General features: G+C 41.9%; 1 non-coding gene across 1 annotated transcript; it reads right to left on the bottom strand.

Annotated features, from left to right (window-relative positions):
- Nucleotides 1-1283: 1283 nt before the first annotated feature.
- LOC119933693 lies at nt 1284-1421 on the bottom strand. Its single transcript, XR_005452596.1, has one exon. It is a non-coding gene; the product is annotated as a small nucleolar RNA SNORA7 (small nucleolar RNA).
- Nucleotides 1422-25891: the final 24470 nt, after the last annotated feature.

The following is a 25891-nucleotide window of genomic DNA, read 5'->3' as shown; positions in this document are numbered from 1 at the left end:
TTTGGAGTCAGAGGTCATGGGTTCAAATCCCAGCTCCGCCAGTTGTCAGCTGTGTGACTCTGGGCAAGTCATTTAACTTCTCTGGGCCTCAGTTCCCTCATCTGTAAAATGGGGATGAAGACTGTGAGCCCCCGTAGGACAACCTGATCACCTCGTAACCTCCCCAGCTCCTAGAACAGCACCTTGTACATAGTAAGCACTTAACAAATGCCATTATTATCATTATTATTATTATTATTATTATTATTATTATCAAATCACTTCGCTTAGAGGGAAAATGGGAAGAAGATGAAATGAACAAAAGGAAAAGGATAGAGAAGAGGCATGAGAGGGAAAAGTAAGGTACGTTAAAGAGGCCAGAAGAGTTGAAGGATTAATTTCAGGGAAAGGAAGAAAAAAGCAAGAGCCTGGGTGACGGAGTACTTGGGTTTTAATCATAACTCTGCTACTTATCTGCCATGTCTCGTCTCATGCTGTTGAGTCCACCACTTGTCCGCCACGTATAGAAACTCTGCCACTTATCCTGACTCCACCACTTGTCAGCTGGGTGACTTTGGGCAAGTCATTTAACTTCTCTGAGCCTCAGTTACCTCATCTGTAAAATGTGGATTAAGACTGTGAGCCCCACGTGGGACAACCTGATCACCTTGTAACCACCCCAGCCCTTAGAACAGTGATTTGCACATAGTAAACATTTAATAAATGCCATTAAAAAAAAAGACTCATTTCCTACCCAAAGCGACTCCAAGGACACATCTCTCCCAGAGTGCCCCTCTCCGTATGCAATCATGATGGTAGTGTATCCTTAAGAGTTTTTTCGGTAAAAAATATGAAAGTCATTTACCATTGCCTTCTTCAGCTCAGGAAAGTTGAGTCTTTCCAGACTGAGCCCCCTTTTTCCTCTCCTCCTCCCCATCCCCACTGCCCTACCTCCTTCCCCTCCCCACAGCACATGTATATATATTTGTACAGATTAATTACTCTATTTTACTTGTACATATTTACTATTTATTTTGTTAATGATGTGCATATAGCTTTAATTCTATTTGTTCTCATGATTTTGACACCTGTCTACATGTTTTGTTTTGTTGTCTGTCTCCCCTTTCTAGACTGTGAGCCAGTTGTTGGGTAAGGACCATCTCTATGTGTTGCCGAGTTGTACTTCCCAACTGCTTAGTACAGTGCTCTGCACACAATAAGCGCTCAGTAAATAGGATTGAATGAATGAGTCTCTGCCCTCTACTCTCTCCAGTGGTGCTGCTGCCCAGCAAAGGTGAGTTTTGACTTGTAGCAGATTGCCTTCCACTTGCTAGCCATTGCTCAAGCTAGGAATGGAATTGTTATGCCTCTGCTTGACTCTCTCTCTCATAGTCGAGACTGGTAGAGTACTGGAAACTCTCCAAGTGTGATCCTGGGAGGGTAGCAGCTGTGTAACCTCGGGCAAATCACTTCCCTGAGACTCAGTTTCCTTATTGAATTGCTGTTCTATAAGTGCTTTTTGTGGAGGGATCGTGTTTACCAAATCTCTTGGACTGTACTCTCCCAAGAGTTTAGTACAGTGCTCTGCACACAGTAAACAATAAATACCATTGATTGATTAAGTGACGGATAAATACCACAAATTTATTTTCCCCACCTCCAGACTGTGTGCCCCATATGGGCCGGAGACTGTGTCTGACATGATTATCTTCTATCTACACCAGCACTTAGTATGATATTTGGCACATAGGAAACACTCACCAAATACTATAATTATTATTATTAGGAAAACTAAGAGGGGGGAAAAAGAGATCAAAGGGACAAAGAAGGCTACAGGGAAGGGGAAGAGAAGGAGAATGTGAGAAGAGGAATAGAACAGAATTTTCAGTGTCTTGTTTGAGTGACATATTTTTCTCGTCCATGAAACATTTCATAAAGTTAATTTAACTTTCATTTTTGCAAATTTGTGCATGTGTGACAGATCCTAAGATTTCTGATGCAAAATGGAGCAGTAAGCTTATTATTTTCCTCATCAGCCTTGCAAGCAATTCAGGGAAGTCCTTTGGGCAGACCTAATTTAATTTTCTCTCTTGTTTGCATATGTCCCATCCACCTATATTGCTGGTCTTCTTTAATCCTAGTGCCAGATGCCTTTTATTTACTGCTTGGTTTTAAAATTGTCCATATTCATGAGCTGCTGACACAATGCCAACCGTCACTCTGTGGCAATTCATTAACACATTGCTAGTCAGTCTAATGTATTATTTACGTTTCATTCCAACATCAACCTACTTCATGGGAATTCTTGTGTATCACTCACATCAGTTCACTAAAACATGATCACAACACTCGTATCTCAACCTGAAGCTTCAAATATTACACGTATGTATTCCATCTGCCTTGAAACCCATGTAGTCACACAGACACAATGAAAGCTAATTCCTGAATAGATAGATCTCTTTCAAACTGCAGGTGCAAGTTAAGAAGATCTGCCTTTACTTCAAAGGATCACTTTTAAATCTACCATTGCTTTTCATCAGTTTATGTTTATCAGCTCTTGTTGGGCTGTGCTTGAAATGAGAGGCAAATGAGGTTTCTCTGTCAAATTGTCTATACTTGTGGAAGAGGAACTGAAAAGTCTCTCCCCTTCAGGCCCCGCGAAAGGATCTAACTGGATAGGGTTGTGCCCTGAATGGATGATTTGGATTACTCCGTTCCTCTAAATGCTACTTTGTTCCTCTAATGCTGACCTTCTCCCTACACCTCAATCTTGTCTATCTCACTGCCAACTTCTAGCCCACATCCTACCTCTGGCCTGGAACACCCTCCCTCCTCATATCAGACAGATAATCTCTCTCCCCCACTTCAAAAACTTATTGAAGGCACAACTCCAAAAAGCCTTCCCTGACAAAGCCCTCCTCTCTTCTCCCACTCCCTTCTGTGCTGCTCTTAATTGCTCCTTCATTCAACCTCCCTCTCAACCCCACAGCACACACACACACACACATATATATATATATATATATATAAATTACTGATATATATACCTATATTCATATTTGTACATACATCTATTTATATTAATATCTGTCTCCCCCTCTAAATTGTGAGCTCATTGTGTGCAGGAATATGTCTGTTGTTATATTGTACTCTCCCAAGTGCTTAGTACAGTGCTTTGCACTCGGTAAGCACTCAGTTGAATGAATGAATGAATTGGAGGTGCTCTGCACATCCAGAGACTATCCTGCTATTCTCCCACCTGCATCCGGAACTGTCCATACAAGACTAGGTGCAAGGATGAAACTTCAGTGTCCCTACACTGTTCAGCCATCGTAGCATTCTCCTGTCCGGTCAGTTACATGCAGTTAGGAGCATATTGGGCCAGGGTCACCACAGCGGTGTGACTTCCTCTAAACAAGCTGAGGGAAAAACCTCAAACCCTTCTAATGGATTATGTCTATTTTCCCCTAGACGAGTCACCCACAGGCTAGTTGACAGATGGGAGGACCATTGTGGCTACATGGTGAACAATGTCCTCTCCTACCACCTCCACGCTTCAGTCTGAGTCACAGCTCCTTCTGGGCCACAGATGGCCTTTGGGGAGTAGAGCAATCTGGCATGTCCTCCCGGAGAATCAGTGACGGCACATGCTGACTGGCTTTGCCCTACTGCCTCCTCCATCCCCTCTGATGTGAGCATGTGTTTCCCCAGAAAGCACATCGAGATGAGAAGCATCACTTTGAGTGACTCATAAGGGTAGTCAGGGCCGATACTCGGCCAGATCAGAAGATATAGGCCAACAACGTCATGATGTGGGAGGTGGCAGCATTAGAAAAGCCGGTGGCTGTTACCCCTCTTTTCTTCTTTTTACTCTCTCTTCTCTTTCTGTAGAAGCAGCATGGCCTAATGGATAGAGCACAAACCTGGAAGTCCGGAGGATCTGAATTCCAATTCTGATTCCAACACTTGTCTTCTGTGTGACCTTGGCAACGGGGGTGTGATACGGGACAGCAGCGTTTCTCGCTCAGTCAGTGGTATTTATGGAGCATTTATTAAGCACTGTAGTAAGCACTTGCGAGAGTACAGGTCAATAGAGTTGGTTGACCCAGTCCCTGCCCACAGAGAGCTTATGATTTAGATAGGGAGACAGATTGAAATGAATAAAGATATGGGGACTGAAAGAAAATAAGGAAGTGTTAGAGGAGCAAAGTGTGTAGGGTGGGTTGTAATAGGAGATTAGTGAGTTAAGGGAGGAAAGGGAGAAATGACTGAGTGAATTAAAGCCTGTGGTAAAGGGTTTCTTTTTGATGAAGGTTTTTAAGGAATGGGGAGACATCTACTAAATGTTCCTTAGGAAAATAATGCAATCATCCAAGTAAAGTATCAAATGGAATGTGGAGGGACAGGAGTAGTACAGTGTTCTGTACACAGTAAGCGCTCAGTAAATATGACTGAATGACTGAGTCAGGGAGGCCACTGAGGAGTCTGATGCAAACGTTAAGACAGGATAGGATAAGGGCTTGGATCAGCAGAGTAGCCATTTGGGGGCAGAGTACAGGGTGGATTGCAAAGGAAGATAAAGTAGGTTTAATGACAGATTGAATCTGCAGGTTGAATGAGAGAACTGAGTTTGAGATAATGCCAAGGTGTTGGTCTTGTGAGACAGGGAAGATGGAATTGTCTTCAGTGATGGGATAAGTCAAGGAGAGGACAGAGTTTGGGTGGGAGTATGTAAAGTTCTGTTTTAGTTGTGTTAACTTGGAGGTGTAGGCATAATAATAATAATGATGGTATTTGTTAAGCACTTACTATGTGCAAAACACTGTTCTAACTGCTGGGCAAAGCACTGTTCCAAGCACTGGGGGGATACAAGGTGATCAGGTTGTCCCACGTGGTGCTCACAGTCTTAATCCCCATTTTACAGATGAGGGAACTGAGGCACAGAGAAGTGAAGTGACTTGCCCAAAGTCACACAGCTGACAATTGGTGGAGAAGGGATTTGAACCCATGACTTCTGACTCCAAAGCCCATGCTCTTTCAACTGAGCCACGTAGAGACTGTGGTCAGGGAGGGAAGAAGGAAAGGGCCAAGTGTTTTGTTAAGGTGCTTAGAGACTGTGTTGAAGGTTCTGGTGGAGTGGGTAGATTTTGAGTGGAGGCGAGAAGCAGCGTGGCTCAGTGGAAAGAGCCCGGGCTTTGGAGTCAGAGGTCATGGGTTCAAATCCCGACTCCCCCACTTGTCAGTTGTGTGACTTTGGGCAAGTCACTTAACTTCTTTGTGCCTCTGTTACCGCATCTGTAAAATGGGGATTAAGACTGTGAGCCCCCCATGGGAAAACCTGATCACCTTGTAACCTCCCCAGTGCTTAGAACAGTGCTTTGCACATAGTAAGCACTTAATAAATGCCATTATTATTATTATTGTTATTCCTCTTGAGATATTGCTGGGAAAGAGAACAGTCTAAGATGGGGCAGGAGTGGGATAAAACTGGAGAGGAGCAGGGAAATTTTAGGAGGATCGACAGTCCTGCTGCTGGTCCACAGGCAAGGTCAGGAGACCTAATTTGTAGTCTTGGTTTGGTCTGAAGCTGGCTAATATGGGCAAAGGCTGTCTGGCCACACACATGCCCACTGTGCTCTGTGTCTCAGAACATGATGGAGCGTAAGAGAGATTCTGAAAAAGCTATTAAAAATGTTTGGGTTCTCAGTCCTGAGGCTCAAGGCTCCCCTGTCAGAACAACTGCATTATAATTTATCAGCAGTTCGCATCCACTCTCTCAACCAAGGATCCCAACTCATACCAGTTTGTAGAAAATGGGAGAAGCAGTGTGGCTCAGTGGAAAGAGCCCGGGCTTTGGAATCAGTGGTCATGGGTTCAAATCCCGGCTCCACCGAGTGTCAGCTGTGTGACTTTGGGCAAGTCGCTTCAATTCTCTGTGCCTCAGTTACCTCATCTGTAAAATGGGGATTGACTGTGAGCCCCTTGTGGGACAACCTTATCACCTTGCATCCCCCCCAGTACTTAGAACAGTGCTTTGCACATAGTAAGCGCTTAATAAATGCCATTATAAAAAAAAAGACTTCTGGCCTTAGTATGTCTGATAATAATTATAATGATGGTATTTCCTAAGCACTTACCATGTGGCAAGCACTGTGCTGAGCTCAGGGGTAGATACGAGATAGATTGGATACAGTCAGATTGTCTGTCTCCCCCTTCTAGACTGTGAGCCTGTTGTTGGGTAGGGACTGTCTCTATATGTTGCCAACTTGTACTTCCCAAGCGCTTAGTACAGTGCTCTGCACACAGTAAGTGCTCAATAAATGTGATTGAATGAATGAATGGACACAGTCACTAGAGAAGCAGAGTGGCTCAGTGAAAAAAGCACGGGCTTGGGAATCAGAGGTCATGGTTTCTAATCCCACTCCGCCACTTGTCTACTGTGTGACCTTGGGCCAATCACTTAACTTTTCTGTGCCTCAGTTACGTCACCTGAAAAATGGGGATTAAGACTGAGCCCCACAAAGGACAACATGCTTACCTTGTATCCCCCCAGCATTTAGAACAGTGCTTGGCACATTGTAAATGCTTAATAAGTACCAACATTATTATTATTATTATTACCCACAATGAGCCTCACAATCTAAGAGGGAAGGAGAGAAGGTAGAAAAGCAGTGTGGTTCAGTGCAAAGAGCACGGGGAGCCAAAGGTCATGGGTTCTAATCCCAGCTCCACCACTTGTCAGCTGTGTGACCTTGGGCCAATCACTTAACTTTTCTGTGCCTCAGTTACGTCACCTGAAAAATGGGGATTAAGACTGAGCCCCACAAAGGACAACATGCTTACCTTGTATCCCCCCAGCATTTAGAACAGTGCTTGGCACATTGTAAATGCTTAATAAGTACCAACATTATTATTATTATTATTACCCACAATGAGCCTCACAATCTAAGAGGGAAGGAGAGAAGGTAGAAAAGCAGTGTGGTTCAGTGCAAAGAGCACGGGGAGCCAAAGGTCATGGGTTCTAATCCCAGCTCCACCACTTGTCAGCTGTGTGACTTTGGGCAAGTCACTTAACTTCTCTGGGCCTCAGTTCCCTCATCTGTAAAATGTGGATTAAGACTGTGAGCCCCACGTGGGACAACCTGATCACCTTGTATCCCCCCCAGCACTTAGAACAGTGCTTCGCACATAGTAAGCCCATAACAAATGCCATCATTACTATTATTGTCATTATTATATTAACCCAAGTTTACAGATGAGGAAGCAGCACAGAGAGGTTGAGCAACTTACCCAAAGGCACATAAGGAAATGAGAGAATGAGGTCTAGAACCTGGGTCTCATGACTCTCTGGCCCTTGCTCATTCCACATCAAACCTGGTCTTATTTAGGACCCACTATAATTAAAAGAGCACGGCCTGAGTCAGAGCAAGGAGGAATCAGGGAATTCCTTTACTTTGTCTCCTCACCAAGCATTTTTTACCATGAGTAGCTTCCAAATTCCATTTTGACACAAGATGAGATGGGGATCTGTGAAAATCTATCAAGTGACATTTCCCTGGGATCACATTGAAAAAAAAATTTTTCGATGTTTTTATTGATTCCCTTTTGGAAGCGAAATCCTTACTTGGCACTAAGATGGCCAGAGCAGTTTTGGAAGTCAGAATAAGGAGTGATAGGTTTGAAAAGCCCCAGAAATAGCCAGAAGGTGAAGAGAGAATAGCAGGTCATTGGTTATGAGAAGCAGCATGGCCTAGTGGATAAATAATAATAATAATGACAATAATGATAATAATGATAATAATAATAATAATGTTGGTATTTGTTAAGCGCTATGTGCCAAGCACTGTTCTCAGCGCCAGGGTAGATGCAACATAATCAGGTTGTCCCATGTGGGGCTCACAGTCTTCATTTCCATTTTCCAGATGAGGGACCTAAAGCCCAGAGAAGTTAAGTGACTTGCCCAAGCTCACGCAGCTGACAAGTGGCGGAGCCGGGATTTGAACCCATGACCTCTGACTCCAAAGCCCGGGCTCTTTCCACATCAACTTCATCCCCTCTTCATTGGGGATGAAGACTGTGAGCCCCCCATGGGACAACCTGATCACCTTGTAACCTTCCCAGCGCTTAGAACAGTGCTTTGCATATAGTAAGAGCTTAATAAATGCTATCATGATTATTATTATTATTTTTCCACTGAGGCATGCTGCTTCCCTAAAATAATAATGATGGCATTTATTAAGCGCTTACTACGTGTAAAGCACTGTACTAAGCGCTGGGGAGGATACAAGGTGATCAGGTTGTCCTATGGGGGGGGCTCATAGTCTTAATCCCCATTTTACAGATGCAGTAACTGAGGCCCAGAGAAGTGAAGTGACTTGCCCAAAGTCACACAGCTGACAATTGGTGGAGCTGGGATTTGAACCCATGACCTCTGACTCTTTCCACCCGAGCTCTTTCCACTGCACCACACTGCTTCTCAAAGCACAGTAAAGCACAAGCCTGGAAGTCAGAAGGTCATGGGTTCTAATCTCGGCTCCACCACTTGTCTGCTGTGTGACCTTGGGCAAGACAGTGCACTTCTCCGTGCCTCAGTTCCCTCATCTGTAAAATGGGGATTAAGACTGTGAGCCTCACATGGGACAACCTGATGACCTTGTATCTACCCCAGCCCTTAGAACAGTGCCTGGCACATAGTAAGTGCTTAACAAATACAATAATAATAATAGTATAAAATATTATTATATTATATATTATCATAATAAATAACATTATTATAATGATATTATTATATTATAATACGATAATATATAATGATAATTATAATAACAATCATTATTATTAGTGGTCTGAGAATACAGAGCACGGCCGCCAAGATCACCAATACATGATGGAGAGGAAGCTTGAGGAACGTTATAAAATATGAAAGGTGTGAGTACATTTGGTCTGTGCGGGGACCCACGGAGATTGTTTAGAAAGTCTTAGATAACCCGTGAAAACAAATGTTCTCTTTAATGGCCAGGGTTCTCCTCCAGGAATTTAGAAAGAATTGGCATATTTATCATATACATCAGGCCAAATGAAACCGAAACTTCTATTTATGTTTTGCAGCGATTTCCACCTAGACAATTTAAGCAGCCTATTTTAGAACTTAAGATTGAGTCAAGGGGTTTGAGCACAACACAACAAAACTGATCAGTCCATGTCTTTCCACCTCGCAAAAGCCTCCAATAGTAGCCCATCCACCACTGCATCGAAGAGAAACTCCTTGCATTGGCTTTAAGGCATACAATCAGCTCTCCCCCCATCCTACCTTACCTCACTGATGTACCAAAACCAGACCCACATACTTTGCTCTTTTAATGCCAACTTCCTCACTGTACTTTGATCTCCTAACTTGCTGCTTACCCCATGCCCACATCTCCCCGCTGGGAAACCCCAACTCACACCTCATAACTCACAACTCACAACAGCCCACAACTCTCCCACCCCTCAAAGCCATGATAAAATCACGTCTCCTCCAGGAGGCCTTCTCTGGCTAAGCCCTCATTTCCCTTACTTTCCCTCCCTTCAGTGTTGCTTATTCAATGTATCTGCATCCCGAAACTCTTGCTATTCATTCATTCATTCATTCATTCAATCATATTTATTGAGCACTTACTGTGCGCAGAGCACTGTACTAAGCGCTTGGGAAGTCCAAGTTGGCAACATATAGAGACGGTCCCTACCCAACAACGGGCTCACAGTCAAGAAGGGGGAGAAAGACAACAAAACAGAATATATTAACAAAATAAAATAAATAGAATAGTAAATATGTACAAGTCCCACCTTCAGCCTCATTGATAATAATAATAATAGTGTTGGCATTTGTTAATTGCTTATTATGTGCAAAGCACTGTTCTAAGTGCTGGGAGGATACAAGGTGATCAAGTTGTCCCACGTGGGGCTCACAGTCTTAATCCCCATTTTCCAGATGAGGTAACTGAGGCCCAGAGAAGTTAAGTGACTTGCCCAAGGTCACACAGCAGATATGTGGCAGAGCCAGGATTCAAACCCATGACCTCTGGCTCCCAAGCCCATACTCTTTCCACTGAGCCAAGCTGTTTCTCTTAGCCAAGCTGCTTCTCTTGTACACACAATTGGGTGTATAAATATCCTTAAAATCTGCCATTTCCTCTCTCTGTAATTTATTTTAATGTTTGTCTCCCCTTCTAGACTGTAAACTCTTTGAGGGCAGGGATAGCATCTATCAACTCTATTGTTGATATTATTATTATTGGATATATATATAATAATATATAATGTTATTGTTATTATTATTATTATTTATTATATATTATATTATTATACTAATAATAATAAGAATGATGGCATTTATTAATCTCTTACTATGTGCAAAGCACTGTTCTAAGCGCTAGGGAGGTTACAAGGTAATCATGTTGTCCCATGTGGGGCTCACAGTCTTAATCCCCATTTTACAGATGAGGGAAGTGAGGCACAGAGAAGTTATGTGACTTGCCCAAAGTCACACTGCTGATAATTGGCAAGCACTTAGTACAGTATTAAGGAGTAGGACAAGTACAAGGAACAGCATGGCCTACTGACAAGAGCCCGGGCTTGGGAGCCAGAGGTGGTAGGTTCTAATCCTGGCTCCACCACTTGTCTGCTGTGTGACCTTGGGCAAGTCACTTAACTTCTCTGTGCCTCAGTTATGTCATCTGTATAATGGGGATTGAGACTGTGAGCCCCACGTAGGACAGCCTGATTACCTTGTATTTACTCCAGCACTTAGAACAGTGCTTGGCAAATAGTAAGCACTTAACAAATACTATAATTATTATAATATGTATAATACATTATCGTATTTAATATAACAACATATTATAATAATTGTAATAGATAATATATATTGTTATAAAAACTATAATACATCATTATAATTGTAATATAATATATTTTAATCATTATAACAATAATAATGTATTATTATAATTATAATATAATATATTATATGTAATTATATATTATATTACATGATATTGTATTGCATCTCATGATATATAAAATAATATTATGCTAATGTATATTATATGATGATGCATTATTATATGCTTATAATATTATACAGTCCCCTTCTAGACTGTGAGCCTGCTGTTGTGTAGGGTTCGTCTCTCTATGTTGCCAACTTGTACTTCCCAAGCGTGCTCTGCACACAGTAAGCACTCAATAAATACGACTGAATGAATGAATAATTAGCATTATTTCTCTGCCCACGGTAAGTACTCAATAAATACCTTTGATTGATTCATTAACCAGGGACAAACTCAGTGTGTGTCCCAACTGGGTGGGCCCAAGGGTCCTGTCTTGGCCTTCTCTGCCACACATACACCTGAAGTTGAACTTCCCCACCCATGGCATCTTCTCTGAATATAGAGGATAACTCTTTGAAGGATAACTTTTTGGAGTAGAATCCCATAAACAGGATGTGAGAGGAGGAAGAAAAGGGAAGGGAACTACCTGGGAGTCCACAGAATATCTCCATCCCTATGCCTCTTTTAATACCTTTAAGGAAAAAGTAATTCTCTCAAAATTACTCCCATTTCCATGATTCTTGCTTTTAGAGGAGAGGATGGGAGGTTTTCCTGAGCAAACCTTGCTCCGTTAATGGGCAGTTTGGGGTAAGAAGCTCCCTGCTTCTGGAAGCCATCCAAGATTAGCCCGCAGGCAGCGGGTTTGAGAGCCCAGCTGTCTCAGCAGGGTGACTGTCTTCTGTGAAAATACTTTGATTGGAATCAACTGAATAGCTGGTTGTATTCAGGTCAGTCAAGTGTTAAATGGCGAATGGGTGGGGACTGTAAGAAGGAATTCACAACATCATTATTTTTATTCCTTTCATTCCTCGTGTTCAGAATGCCTCACCCAATTCCCCTTAGCGAGTTAGGGGGTTGCAGCTTGGTGCTGTCATGGGTGCAAAGGAGACACAAGCTTCCCTTTACTTCCATCCATTTATAGCTTTTCCCAAAACTCTGACAGGCTGCAGAGGAGAATACTGAGTCAGGGACATGTGGAAACTCTCAATCACGTCAAGGGCAAAACCTCCTGTTTGTTTGCCTTTATAGAGGACTGACAGAACCTCCTCTATCTGACTTCTTCCTCTTTCTCCCCAGCGATAGAAACACCTTGGGATGTAAATCAATCGTATTTATTGAGCGCTTACTATGTGCAGAGCACTGTACTAAGCGCTTAGGGGAAGCAGCGTGGCTCAATGGAAAGAGCCCGGGCTTTGGAGTCAGAGGTCATGGGTTCAAATCCCAATCCTCCACTTGTCAGCTGTGTGACTTTGGGCAAGTCACTTCACTTCTCTGGGCCTCAGTTCCCTCATCTGGAAAATGGGGATTAAGACTGTGAGCCCCACGTGGGACAACCTGATCACTTTGTAAACTGAACAGTGCTTTGCACATAGTAAGTGCTTAATAAATGCCATGTAAAGAGCTTCTGCATCTGGCGGCTGCTTGCTTATCGGACCCGCAAAACTAGCCAGATTGGCCAGTTTCCCTGCTAGCCTGGCTACAACTCACTGCTGGTGGGTGAGAAGATATGGACCTGTGTATTTGACTGTGAGACATGTGTGTTAGGGATGGGGGATGTGAATAGAAGGGTGGTTCGCCGTGAATAAGCATAACTTCAGGAGTACACTCTTCAATCTGGACACAGTGCAGTGGAAGTAAAAAACAAAACAAAACAAAACAAAAGACCAGGTTTCCTGCTCTAAAGGATCTCACAATCCGATGCGGAAGAAAGCAGTATTGGAAGGGAAAGAAATACTGTTTATTTTATTTTGTTACTATGTTTTGTTGTCTGTCTCCCCGTTCGAATAATAATCATATCATAATAATGGTATTTATTAAGCGCCTACTATGTGCAAAGCACTGTTCTAAGCACTGGGGAGGTTACAAGGTGATCAGGTTGTCCCACGGGGGGTTCACAGTCTTAATCCCCATTTTACAGATGAGGTAACTGAGGCACGGAGAAGTGAAGTGACTTGCCCAAAGTCACACAGCTGACAATTGGTGGAGCCGGGATTTGAACCCCTGACCTCTGACTCCAAAGCATGTGCTCTTTCCACTGAGCCATGCTGCTTCTCCAATAATAATAATGTTGGTATTTGTTAAGCACTTACTGTGTGCAAAATACTGTTCTAATCGCTGGGGTAGGTACCAGGTAATCAGGTTGTCCCACGAGGGGCTCAGAGTCTTCATCCCCATTTCACAGATGAGGGAACTGAGGCCCAGAGAAGTGAAGTGACTTGCCCAAAGTCACACAGCAGACAAGTGGCAGAGCTGGGATTTGAACCCATGGCCTCTGACTCCAAAGCCCGGGCTCTTTCCACTGAGCCACACTGCTTCCCTTCTAGACTGTGAGTCCATTGTTGGGTAGGGACTGTCTCTATGTGTTGCCAAATTGTACTTCCCAAGCAGTTAGTATAGTGCTCTGCACACAGTAAGCGCTCAATAAATACGATTGAATGAAAGGACGAATGAAGGGAAATAATAATAATAATAATAATAATAATAATGGTATTTATTAAGCACTTACTATGTGCAAAGCACTGTTCTAAGCGCTGGGGAGGTTACAAGATGATCAGGTTATCCCACGGGGGGCTCACAGTCTTCATCCATTTTACAGATGAGGGAACTGAGGCCCAGAGAAGTTGTGACTTGCTAAAAGTCACACAGCTGAAAATTGGCGGAGCCAAAATTTGAGCCCATGACCTCTGACTCCAAAGCCCAGGCTCTTTCCACTGGGCCACAGTGGTGTCTGAGGACAAGAAATGGTATTTTTGAATGGGAGATATACGACTAAGGTTTACCTTTTTCTACTTATTAAAAACTTGGACTATCCAGGAATCACACGTCATCTCCAAAAGGTTCTGGTCGATTAGAGGGTGTTTCTCTAAGCTGAATCTAGATAAAAAGGTGGCTCATATCCAGACATTCGTTGTTATATTTGTTTCCCTGTTGAAATATAAGTTCCCTGTGGCCAGGAAACCCGTCACTTCATTCGTCTGTTCTTTCCGAGCTTCTAGAATTGTTTCTCACATCACAAAATAACCTCAATCAATCAATCAATCAATCGTATTTATTGAGCGCATACTATGTGCAGAGCACTGTACTAAGCGCTTGGGAAGTACAAATCTCGCACTAATACTACTATGAGAAGCAACATGACACAGTGGAAAGAGCAAGGGCTTGGGAGTCAGAGGTCATGGGTTCTAATAATAATAATAATGGCATTTATTAAGCGCTTACTATGTGCAAAGCACTGTTCTAAGCGCTGGGGAGGATGCAAAGTGATTAGGTTGTCCCACGTGGGGCTCACAGACTTAATTCCCATTTTACAGATGAGGGAACTGAGGCACAGAGAAGTTCTAGTTCGGTCTGCCGACCGGATGGGTCTGCCACTTACTGGCTGTGTGACTTTAGGCAAGCCACTTCACTTCTCTGTGCCTCAAGTTACCCTATCTGTAAAATGGGGATTAAGACTGTGAGCCCGCCCCGTGGGACAACCTGATCACCTTATATCCCCCAGTGCTTATAACAGTGCTTTGCACATAGTAAGCATTTAACAAATACCATTATTATTATTATTATTATTATTATTATTATTATTATTATGTAAGCCTTGAATTTTTTGTTGTTGTTTATTTTGTTTTTGCAGTAGCACAAATATCAGAAGTGGATATAATGCTCATAAAATGCTGTGGTTCCACAGTAGGACAAACCAAGGTATGATTTACACCATCTGAAAACACAAACAGAAAAACACAGTTGGGAATGGTGTCATAGTTATAGACCAAGGTACAGAGTGCTCTGTGATTTAATTAACAAATGATAACACAAGACGATGAAAAACATGCCACGTGCAGAGAGAGAATTCCCTTTGGTAATAAATGATTGATTACTTAGAGACAGGAAACAGAGAGGAGGGGCATTTCCTTGCCTTTGACCCTCAACATAGATCACTGTGTTCAACTGGAGCAATAGTGTATATGACCAAAAGCTACATTCCAGAAGTTTGTTGTTTCACATGACAAATCACCTAAATATACAGTCTTTCTGGTTGACGATAGCTCTTTCTAGCTTACACATCAAAAAGCAAGGAGTTCTTTCTAGGTTGGGCCTTTGTCTGAAAATTATATTGTCGTTAACTGGAAAGAATTCCCCTGCCAACATGTAAAGCATTGATAGTATACCCAAAATAATAGTAATTGTGGTTTTTGTTAAGTACTTACAATGTACCAATGTACATTGTACTAATGTAAAGTACTTACAATGTACTAAGCACTGGGATAAATTCAGGATATGTTAGATCGAGTCCCTGTCCCACACAATAGTCACAATAATAGTGATATTTGTGAAATTCTTACTATGTGTCAGAAACTGTAGTGAGTGCTGTCTATTTTATTTTGTCTATTTTATTTTGTTAGTATGTTTGGTTTTGTTCTCTGTCTCCCCCTTTTAGACTGTGAGCCCACTGTTGGGTAGGGACTGTCTCTATATGTTGCCAACTTGTACTTCCCAAGCGCTTAGTACAGTGCTCTGCACACAGTAAGTGCTCAATAAATACGACTGATGATGATGATATAAGATAATCAGGTCAGAAATGCTCCCTGTTCCACATGGGGCTAACAGTCAAAGAAAGGAGAGAGAATAGAGATTCAATCACCATTTTACGGATGACGAAAGTGAGGCAGAGAGAAGTTAGGTGACTTGCCCAAGGTCCCGTAGAAGACAAGTGACCTTGGGCAAGTCACTTCACTTCTCTGAGCCTCAGTTACCTCATCTGTAAAATGGGGATTAAGACTGTGAGCCCCATGTGGGACAACTTGATCTAACTGTATCCCCCCCAGTGCTTAGAACAGTGCTCTGCACATAGTAAGTGCTTAACAAATGCCATCATTATTATTATTATTATTATCTGCTCATGAGAAGCAGCGTGGCTCAGTGGAAAGAGCACGGGCTTGGGAGTCAGAGGTCATGGGTTCAAATCCCAGCTCTGCCACTTGTCAGCTGTGTGACTTTGGGCAAGTCACTTAACTTCTCTGTGCCTCAGTTACTTCTTCTATAAAATGGAGATTAAGACTGTGAGCCCCACTTGGGACAACCTAATCACCTTGTATCCTCCCCAGCTCTTAGAACAGTGCATTGCACATAGTAAGCGCCTAACAAATGCCATCATTATTATTATTATCTGTAAAATGTGGATTGAGCTTATGAGCCCCACATGGGACAGGTACCGTATCCAACCCAATTTGCTTGTAGCCACCCCACCGCTTAGTACAGTGCTTGGTACATAATACATAATAAGGGATTACCAAATACCATAATCATTATTATTATTATTATTATGGTTATGTGGCAGAGCCGGGGATGGAATTTAGGTCCTCCGACTCTGAGACCTGTGATCTTTCCACTATTCCATATTGCTTCTGCCCAGATCTCCTCTAATGCAGGGGTTGATGAACCTGCATCAGAGAAGGCTCATGTTGTAGTACTCACCCTGTGTTTGATGTATTGCACTCAAGCAAAACTGTTTCTCCTACACTGCACTGTATTGTTCAGTAACCAGAAAAGCAGGTATTGAGGGAAGAAAGTTCCCTAATTTTGCCATTGGTTTCTAGCCAAAACACATAGTGACATTCTGCTAGAACTTAGTGTACTGCAGTGCTAGCTTAGACTGTCTCTATATGTTGCCAACTTGTACTTCCCAAGCGCTTAGTACAGTGCTCTGCATTCATTCATTCATTCAATCATATTTATTGAGCGCTTACTGTGTGCAGCACACTGTACTAAGCGCTTGGGAAGTACAAGTTGGCAACATATAGAGATGGTCCCTACCCAACAATGGTGTCACAGTCTAGAAAGGGGAGACAGACAACAAAAGAAAACATTTAGACAGGTGTCAAAATTGTCAGAATAAATAGAATTATAGCTGTATGCATATCATTAATAAAATAAAGTAGTGAATATGTACAAGTAAAATAGAGTAATACATAGGTACAAATCATCATCATCAATCGTATTTATTGAGCGCTTACTGTGTGCAGAGCACTGTACTAAGCGCTCTGCACACAGTAAGTGCTCAGTAAATACGATTGATTGATTGATTGATCCCAGTGGACAAGCTACAGGTGTTCAGTGCACTGTAGAAAATGTATGTGGCTGGCAACATTCATAATTGCCAGCCATATTACAGAAGCAGCACGGCTCAGTGGAAAGAGCTCAGGCTTGGGAGTGAGGGGTCATGGGTTCTAATCCACCTCCACCACATGTCTGCTCTGTGACCTTGGGCCAGTCAGTTAACTTCTCTGAGCCTCAGTCTCCTCATCTGTAAAATGGGGATGAAGACTGTGAGCCCCACGTGGGACAACCTGATCACCTTGTATCCCCGCAGCGATTAGAACAGTGCTTTGCACATAGTAAGTGCTTAACAAACACCATCATTAACATTATTATTATGTCTGGATTTGCTCTGCAGAATCTTTATTCCCTTCGATATCCAATATCTGGCACCAAAACCTGCATCCACATACAACCGATTTGTCTATTTGAACATGTCCAGATGCACTGAAGTTTCATTTATTCATTCATTTATTCATTCAATCATATTTATTGAGGACTTACTGTGTACAGAGCACTGTACTAAGCGCTTGGGAAGTACAAATCAGCAACATATAGAGATGGTCCCTACCCAACAACAGGCTCACAGTCTAAAATGGGGAGACTCTAGCCAACAAAACATGTGGATTGATGTTGCAGAGGGAAAAATTGCAATTTTCCCATAATTGATGCCAAATATATTTGTCATTTTAACATAATTTGTAAAGGTGGATCCTTTTAAAGCAGTGTGTTTTGAAGCAGCATGTGTTTTTGAAGTAGAGAAGCAGCATGGCTCAGCGGAAAGAACACAGGCTTTGGAGTCAGAGGTCATGGGTTTGAATCCTGGCTCTGCCAATTGTCAGCCGTGTGACTTTGGGCAAGTCACTTCACTTCTCTGTGCCTCAGTTCCCTCATCTGTAAAATGGGGATTAAGACTGTGAGCCCCAACTGGGACAACCTGATCACCTTGTAACCTCCCCAGTGCTGAGAACAGTGCTTTGCACATAGTAAGTGCTTAATAAATGCCATTATAATAATTTGAAGAGGAAATAAATGAAAGATTGTAAGCTCCTTGGAGGCAGGGATCATGTCTACCAAGTCTCTTGCATATGGTACTCTCCCAAGCACACAGTAAGCACGCAACAAATACAATTGATTACTCTCCCAAAGGCTTAGTTCAGTGCTCTGCACACAGTAAGCACTCAATAAATGTGATTGATTGAGTACTCTCCCAAGGGCTTACTATGTTCTGCCTGGTAAGCGCTTAATAAGCACTTGATATTCACCATACCCTCAGATTCAAGGCATTTATGCACATATCAAGAATTTATTAATTTTAATGTCTGTATCTCCCTCAGGACTGTTAACTCTTTGTGGGCAGGGAATGTGTCTACCAACTCAGTTGCGTTGTGCTCTTCCAACTCCTTAGTACAGTGCTTTGCATACAAGTAAGAGTTCAATAAATAAAGAGTTCATTGATTTAGCTGAATCAAACATAGGGTACATCAAATGTCTTCTGGAGCCTGGTGTGATAGTGATTTTAAAAAATAATGCATTTATTAAATGCTTACTCTGTGTAAAGCACTGTTCTAAGAGCTGGGGAGGTTACAGGGTGATCAGCTTGTCCCACGGGGGGCTCACAGTCTTCGTCCCTGTTTTACAGTTGAGGGAACTGAGGCCCAGAGACGTGAAGTGACTTGCCCAAAGTCACACAGCTGACAAGTGGTGGAGCTGAGATTTGAACCCGTGACCTCTGATTCCAAAGCCCATGCTCTTTCCACTGATTCACGATGCTTCTCTTTAGTAGCCTGTACCTAGTTCAGAGGGAATTATATTTTTTTCTGCACAAAATCTATATATTTTTTGGATTTATAATCGGTCATCTGATTTAGCTGTCATTCCAATTTCAAACTTGATGGCTCAGTGGAAAGAGCACGGGCTTGGGAGCCAGAGGTCATGGGTTCTAATCCAGGATCCACCACTTGTCAGCTGTGTGACTTTGGGCAAGTCACTTAACTTCTCTGTGCCTCAGTTACCTCATCTGTAAAATGGGGATTCAGACTGTGAGCTCCACTTGGGACAACTTGATCACCTTGTATCCCCCCCAGGGCTGAGAACAGTGCTTCACACATAGTAAGCACTTAACAAATGCCATTATTATTATTATTATTATGATGTTGATGATGATGATGATGATGATTGATGATGATGATGATGATGTAATAGTGAGGGTGCAATTGCACCAAAAGAGGCTTTTCTAAGAATACAAAATAATAAAGAAGCAGGTAGGTTTAATCAGGATAAGAACTATCTAGGAAATCCAAGACAGTATCCTCTAGACTGTAAGTTCACTGTGGGCAGGGAATGTGTCTGTTGTATGTTCTACTCTCCCAAGCACTTAGTACAGTGCCCTGCATACAGTAAATTCTCAATAAAAATGATTGATTGATTCTGCATTTCTTATTTTCTTACCTGTCAAGGATGTACCTTCCAAATGCTTAGTACAGTGCTCTGCCCACAGTAAGTGCTCAATAAATACGATTGAATGAATGAATGAATCCATCTTAGTACTGTTCCATTTTAAAGAAACCTTACTACTTAGGCCCCAGAAGTTAGCTTAAATCATCTCGTTCATTATTTCATTTTTTCCAAGTTGCTCAAAGCGTTGTTAAAGATATTCTTATACATGTGGGCCGAGCAGAAAGGAAAGGGAAAGGGCAATGCTATATGACAACCCCTCCTCTGTTACGGAAGGAAAAAGCGAGGCTCAGTTTAAAAAAGATTGAAAAAAGTCTACTTTGGAGATAAGGAAAGAGCCTCACTTAAGGGAGAGAATGATTGAGAAACTTAGAAGGAGAATGAGCGCCTGAGCCAAAGCCAGAGACGAAGTATAAGGCCAAATCTGAGCAGGGCAGTCTCTGATGTTTGGTGAGGGAGTTAAAAAACAGAAAGTTGTAGTAGTTGCTGCAAGAGGAAATAGGAGTGTGGGTAGGTGACTTGGTTTCAGTAATAACGAGGATTATGTTTGGAAAACAAACGGTGAGAAGTATTTTGGACTGCAGAATGTTGGAATAAAATAATGCGGTGGGGGGGGCAAACAGGAGATAGACACTGAACTAAGTAATTGCTTGGTTAAAAGTCATAAGTAAAATTAATGCAATTACTGTTGCTAAATTAGGAGTGAACAACATCAGCTCTGCAACAAGGAATGAAGCGCGGAGATTGCAGGGAATTGCCCTGCTGCTTCCTGTGGCAGGAAGACAGCTTCTCTTGGGGCTAAAATTTCACTCCTGGGATCCTTGTATACTCTTTGCCTCATTTTCTCCTCTTTCTTTTCATTGTCAGTACCTGGCGTATTTGCTACTTTTCCCTTTCATTTTCTTCATGCGTCATTTACAGCTACATGTTTGAACTGAGAACCCTGGTGATAGAATTTGAAAAATATACAGATGGAATTGGAGCCAAAGGAAAACCTCGAAAATACTAAGGAAATGAGGAAAAGGCAAACACCCCAAAGGAAAACATTAGAGTTGAAAGAATAACTAGAAATGAGGGAAAAAAAAACCCTCCTATAAACAAGTAGGGTTAGTTAATTTTGTTAAAGTTAACAGTCAAAGGAGTCTGAATTATACACACATGATAATTGTGGTATTTGTTACACATTTACTATGAGCCAAGGGTTGTACTAAGTGTTGGGGTAGATGCAGTGTAATTAGATCAGATACAGTCTCTGTCCCACATGGGGCTCACAGTCTAAATAGAAGTTACATCTCCATTTCACAGAAGAGGAAACTGAGGCTCAGAGAACAATAATAATAATATTTGTTAAGTGCTTATTATGTGTCAAGTTCTGTTCTATGATCTGAGGTAAAGCGTGGCTCAGTGGAAGAGCTCAGGCTTTGGAGTCAGAGATCATGGGTTCAAATCCCAGCTCCACCAGTTGTCAGCTGTGTGACTTTGGGCAAGTCACTTAACTTCTCTGTGCCTCAGTTACCTCATCTGTAAACGGGGGATTAAAATTGTGAACCCCCAGTTGGACACCCTGATTGCCTTGTATCCTCCCAGTGCTTAGAACAGTGCTTTGCACATGGTAAGCACCTAATAAATACCATCATCATTGTTATTATTGTTATTATTACAAGCTAATCAGGTTGGACATAGTCCCTGTCCCACATGGGGCTCACAGTCTCAATCCCCATTTTACAGATGAGGAAACTGAAGCACAGATAAATTAAGCAACTTGCCCAAGATCACACAGCAGACAAGAGGTGGAGCTAGGATTAGAACCCACATCCTTCTGACTCCCAGGACCGTACTAGAAATTAAGTGACTTGTCCAAGATAACACAGCAGACAAGTCACAGTGCTGGGATTAGAACCCAATTCCTCTGATTCCCTGGCCTGGGCTGTTTCCATTAGGCCACACTGCTTCTCTATTCACACTCCTCTTATTTATTTTTCTTTATTAGGGTATTTGTTAAGCACTTACTATGTGTCAAACACTATTCTAGGCGCTGGGGTGGATACAAGTAAATTAGTTTGGACACAGTCCCTATCCTGCACTGGACTCACTCTTCACTCAAAGATGCATGACAATCTTTTGGCCTGGTCTGTTTGAACCTAAAGTCATGATATTCTCAATGAAGACATCTTTGGCGAACGAATACCAAATTTGCTTTCTACGAGTGTTGGTGGAAATAGATAAGTAAGGCATTAATCTCTAAATGTAGACTAGCTTCAGAAATAGGAATGAAAGGGAATTACCAAACGGTGCAGTGGGAACAATAGAAACCCTTGGGTGCGGTCTCTGCTTATCCAGAAATTTCACTTTCCCGATATTTCCATTGAGTCCATGCTTTTCTGAGAGCTCTGGATTTTTTTCTGTAATGCAGCTCTGTCCATGTGCAAAACCACTATCAAATGCAAGGAGACTGTAACCACTGTCAAGAATAAAATGCATGTGATAGATTGTACTAGGTGAATTAAAATATAAGGCAGGATGGGGTATAGAAGTGTACTGTATTTCAGAGCTTAATGAAGGCAAAATGGATCCTACACTGTGCTCAGGTATTCACTGGTTTTTTGTGGGGTTTTTTGATGGCATTTATTAAGCGCTTACTATGTGCAAAGCACTGTTCTAAGTGCTGGGGAGGTTACAAGGTGATCAGGTTGCCCCACGGGGGGGCTCAAAGTCTTAATCCCCATTTTTCAGATGAGCTAACTGAGGCACAGAGAAGTTAAGTGACTTGCCCAATAATTGGCGGAGCCGGGATTTGAACCCGTGACCTCTGACTCCAAAGCCAGGGCTAATCATGTAGTATATGTGATTTGTGAGATGTGATTTTCATCTTCTTAAATGTAACTGGCTTAATACTTTTTAATGATATTAAGTAATAACAGTAATAATAATTATGGTATTTGTGAAGTGCTTACTATGCGACAAGCACTGTTCTAAGCACTGGAGTAGATACAGGGTAAGCAGGTTGTCCCCCATGGGGCTCACAGTCTTAATCCCCATTTTCCAGAGAAGTTCTGTGCCTTGCCCAAGGTCACACAGCAGACAAGTGGCGGAGCCGGGATTAGAACCCATGACCTCTGACTCCCGAGTCCGTGCTCTTTTCACTAAGCCACGCCGCTTCTCTTCACGTTAGTATATCTGCCAGGCACTGACCTAAATGCTTGGGCAGAAACAGGTTAATCAAGTTAGACACAGTCCATGTCCCACTTGGGGCTCACAGTCTTTATCCCCACTTTACAGGTGAAATAACTGAGTCACAGAGCAGTGAAGCGACTCACCAAAGGTCACACAGCAGACCAGTGGTGGAGCTGGAATTAGAACCCGGATTCTTCCGAATCCCAGGCCTATATTCTAGCCACTAGACCATGCTGCTTCTCTATAATACTTTTTAAGAGTCTCATTCATTCAAATATGTCCAAATTGTTCTCAGCCCTTTGCATTCTTGGAATGGCCTTTTTTTTTACAATATTCACACATTTTGTTTAGTCTTTGTAAATCCTTTCAGTGTTCTGCCAGACAGCAGTACTGTGGCTGCTAGTGATTAGGGCAGCCCACTGGCTTTCAGATTTACAGTTGTGTGCTTGTCATTTCCAGATGCAGTTTTACTAAGACACTCACTCAGGAAACATTGCGAGAAGCAGCAGGCTTCCAGTAAAACATGCCTATAAACACAATGGTTTGTGACAAAAAAAAAAGAGAGGTTTACACCCAGATGCTTTAGACAAAAACAATCTATTCTTTGTTCATATTTACCCTAAGGGCTTTATTTAAATCCACATTTTTGTATCTTAACACTGGAATAACTAATGGAACATTACTTAGAATGCATATGCTGGTTTCTTAGAAGGGCTGTAAATCCCAAGTTCTGCATTATTAGGTTTTTGGGGATTTGGGGGGCACATTTTATTCTCACGTGTTACTATTTTTGGACATCCTGTTTTGCACACGACAGATATGCACGTTTTTACAGAACATTTTGTAACTGTTACATTTTTTATATGAAATATTCTACTGTGTGCTTGAGTTCACAAACTTTTAAGAAAATGTTTTTTAGTGGTAATTAGAACTTGCTGATGAAAAAAAGAGGCCTGTGAGTGCACAGGTATACTTAGATTTGAAGAGCACCCTGTGCAGATAATGTGAATTGCTAAATGTTTCTGTTGTCCTTTCACTGGGGATTAGTACAGTGCTTAGCAGTTACTAGGTGCTCACTAAATACCATGGAGGAGTAAATTGGAGTAGAAAATGGAGGTATACCCAAATTTACTGTGTGACAATGGTGTAAACCCACAGAAAAATCAGAGAAAAATTGCAGCTTTCCCCTATAGCTGCATTTTGATCACCATTCCACATGTATCATAAAGTGCGTGTCGTTGTGGTACATCTCCATTCTCTTACATCAGATCCAGTTCCTCTGCTTCCTTGAAACTAATTTGGAGACTCTCCAAACCCAGTGATTCACAGTGAACATTAGCACTTATAGTCTCTCATTTTAAAGCGACTTCTCTTAATTTATGCCCTTTCTTTCAGGTATGTAAACACAACAATCCCCCCTCACCGAAGCACACTGCTTTCATGACTTAAAACAATCAGACAATGGTATTTATTGAGCACTTACTGTGTGCAGTGCTCTGTACTGAGCACTTGGGAGAGTATAATGCAACAGAGTTTGTAGACATGCTCCCTCCTCACCCTTACAGTCTAGCGGACTTAGTCTGGAGGAACTTATCTGCTGTGTGACCTCGGGAAAGTCACTTCACTTCTCTGTGCTTCTGTTCTCTCATCTGCAAAATGGGGATTCAATCCTTGTGCTCCATCCTATTTTGAGCTCCATGTGGGACCTGATTATCTTTCATCTACCCCAGCATTTAGTATTGTGTTTGGCACATAGTAAGCGCCTAACAAATACCACAATTATCATCATTATTATTATTATCATTATTATTATTATTATTATTTCTAATGTAACCTCTACCTCTTACTAAAGGTTGTCCTCTCTGGAAGACCTGGTAATCCCCGGAGTAGTAAAACAACAGACTTTATTCATTATCAGAATTTGGCATCGTTCAAAAATGTGTATTGATATGCTAGATGAAAGATCCCCCCTGCTTGCTGACAACACCACACATTCCTTTTAAAAAAAGAAACTGTCTTGGTTCTTATGTCATGACTCTTGACAAGTAAACTGGCAATTTAAAAATAATGTGCTGGCAATACAACAATGAGTGACAAATGAGTCGAAAGCATAGTTTAGCTCTTTATTCATCCCTGGAGGCTGTTATTGGCACTTGGAATTGGAACTTGTTTTGTGGTGGATTTTGCAGTAGAAAAATGATATTCATCATAGGTGTTTAAATAGGAAGGAATATTAGAATTCATATTTACATTACCCAGTCATTTAAAGGACAATAAAGCACAGATGTTGAGGAGAGTTGATGGTTAAAATGGAGAAATATTGAAAATTGATTGATACTGTTCTATGGAATCCAAGATGAGAGGCTGTATTCTTTATTAATTATAGCTGTTTCAAACAAAGGAAAAATAAATATATTATTAATTGATCATATTTATTGATAATTTTCTATTTACAATGTTCAGAGCAGCATACTAAGCTCTTGGGAGAGTACAATGTAACAGAGTTGATGAACACATTCCCTGTCCACAACGAGCTAGCAATTTAGAGGGGGAGACAGACAGTAAGTAAATAAAATATGGATACGTACATAAGTGCTGTGGAGCTGAGGGAAGAGTAAATAAAGGTTACAAATTCAAGTGCAAGGGAGATGCAGGAGGAATCAATCAATCAATCGTATTTATTGAGCGCTTACTTTGTGCAGAGCACTGTACTAAGCGCTTGGGAAGTACAAGTTGGCAACATAAGGAAGTGGGAGAAGAGGAAATGAGGGCTTAATCATGGAAGGCTTATAGGAGGAGATGTGCATTTCAGAAGACTCTGAAGATGAGGAGAGTGATAGTCTGTTGGAAATGAAGAGGAAGGTCCAGACCAGAGGCAGGATGTGGGTGAGAGGTAAGCAGTAAAGGGTAAGCCGGGGTCAGGATGAAATGTGAGACTCTAGCGCTTTGAACAGTGCTTTAATAATAATAATGATGGCATTTATAAAGCACTTGCTATATTAAGGTATGGTGAGTAGGTTGGCATTTAGAGGAGTGAAGTGTGTGAGCTGAGCTGTAGTGTGAAATCTGGGAAGTAAGGTAGGACGAGTGCTTCAAAGCCAATG

The sequence above is a fragment of the Tachyglossus aculeatus genome, chromosome 1 (assembly GCF_015852505.1).
Source record: "Tachyglossus aculeatus isolate mTacAcu1 chromosome 1, mTacAcu1.pri, whole genome shotgun sequence".
Classification (NCBI taxonomy): domain Eukaryota; kingdom Metazoa; phylum Chordata; class Mammalia; order Monotremata; family Tachyglossidae; genus Tachyglossus; species Tachyglossus aculeatus.
This window is presented reverse-complemented; position numbering and strand designations above follow the sequence as displayed.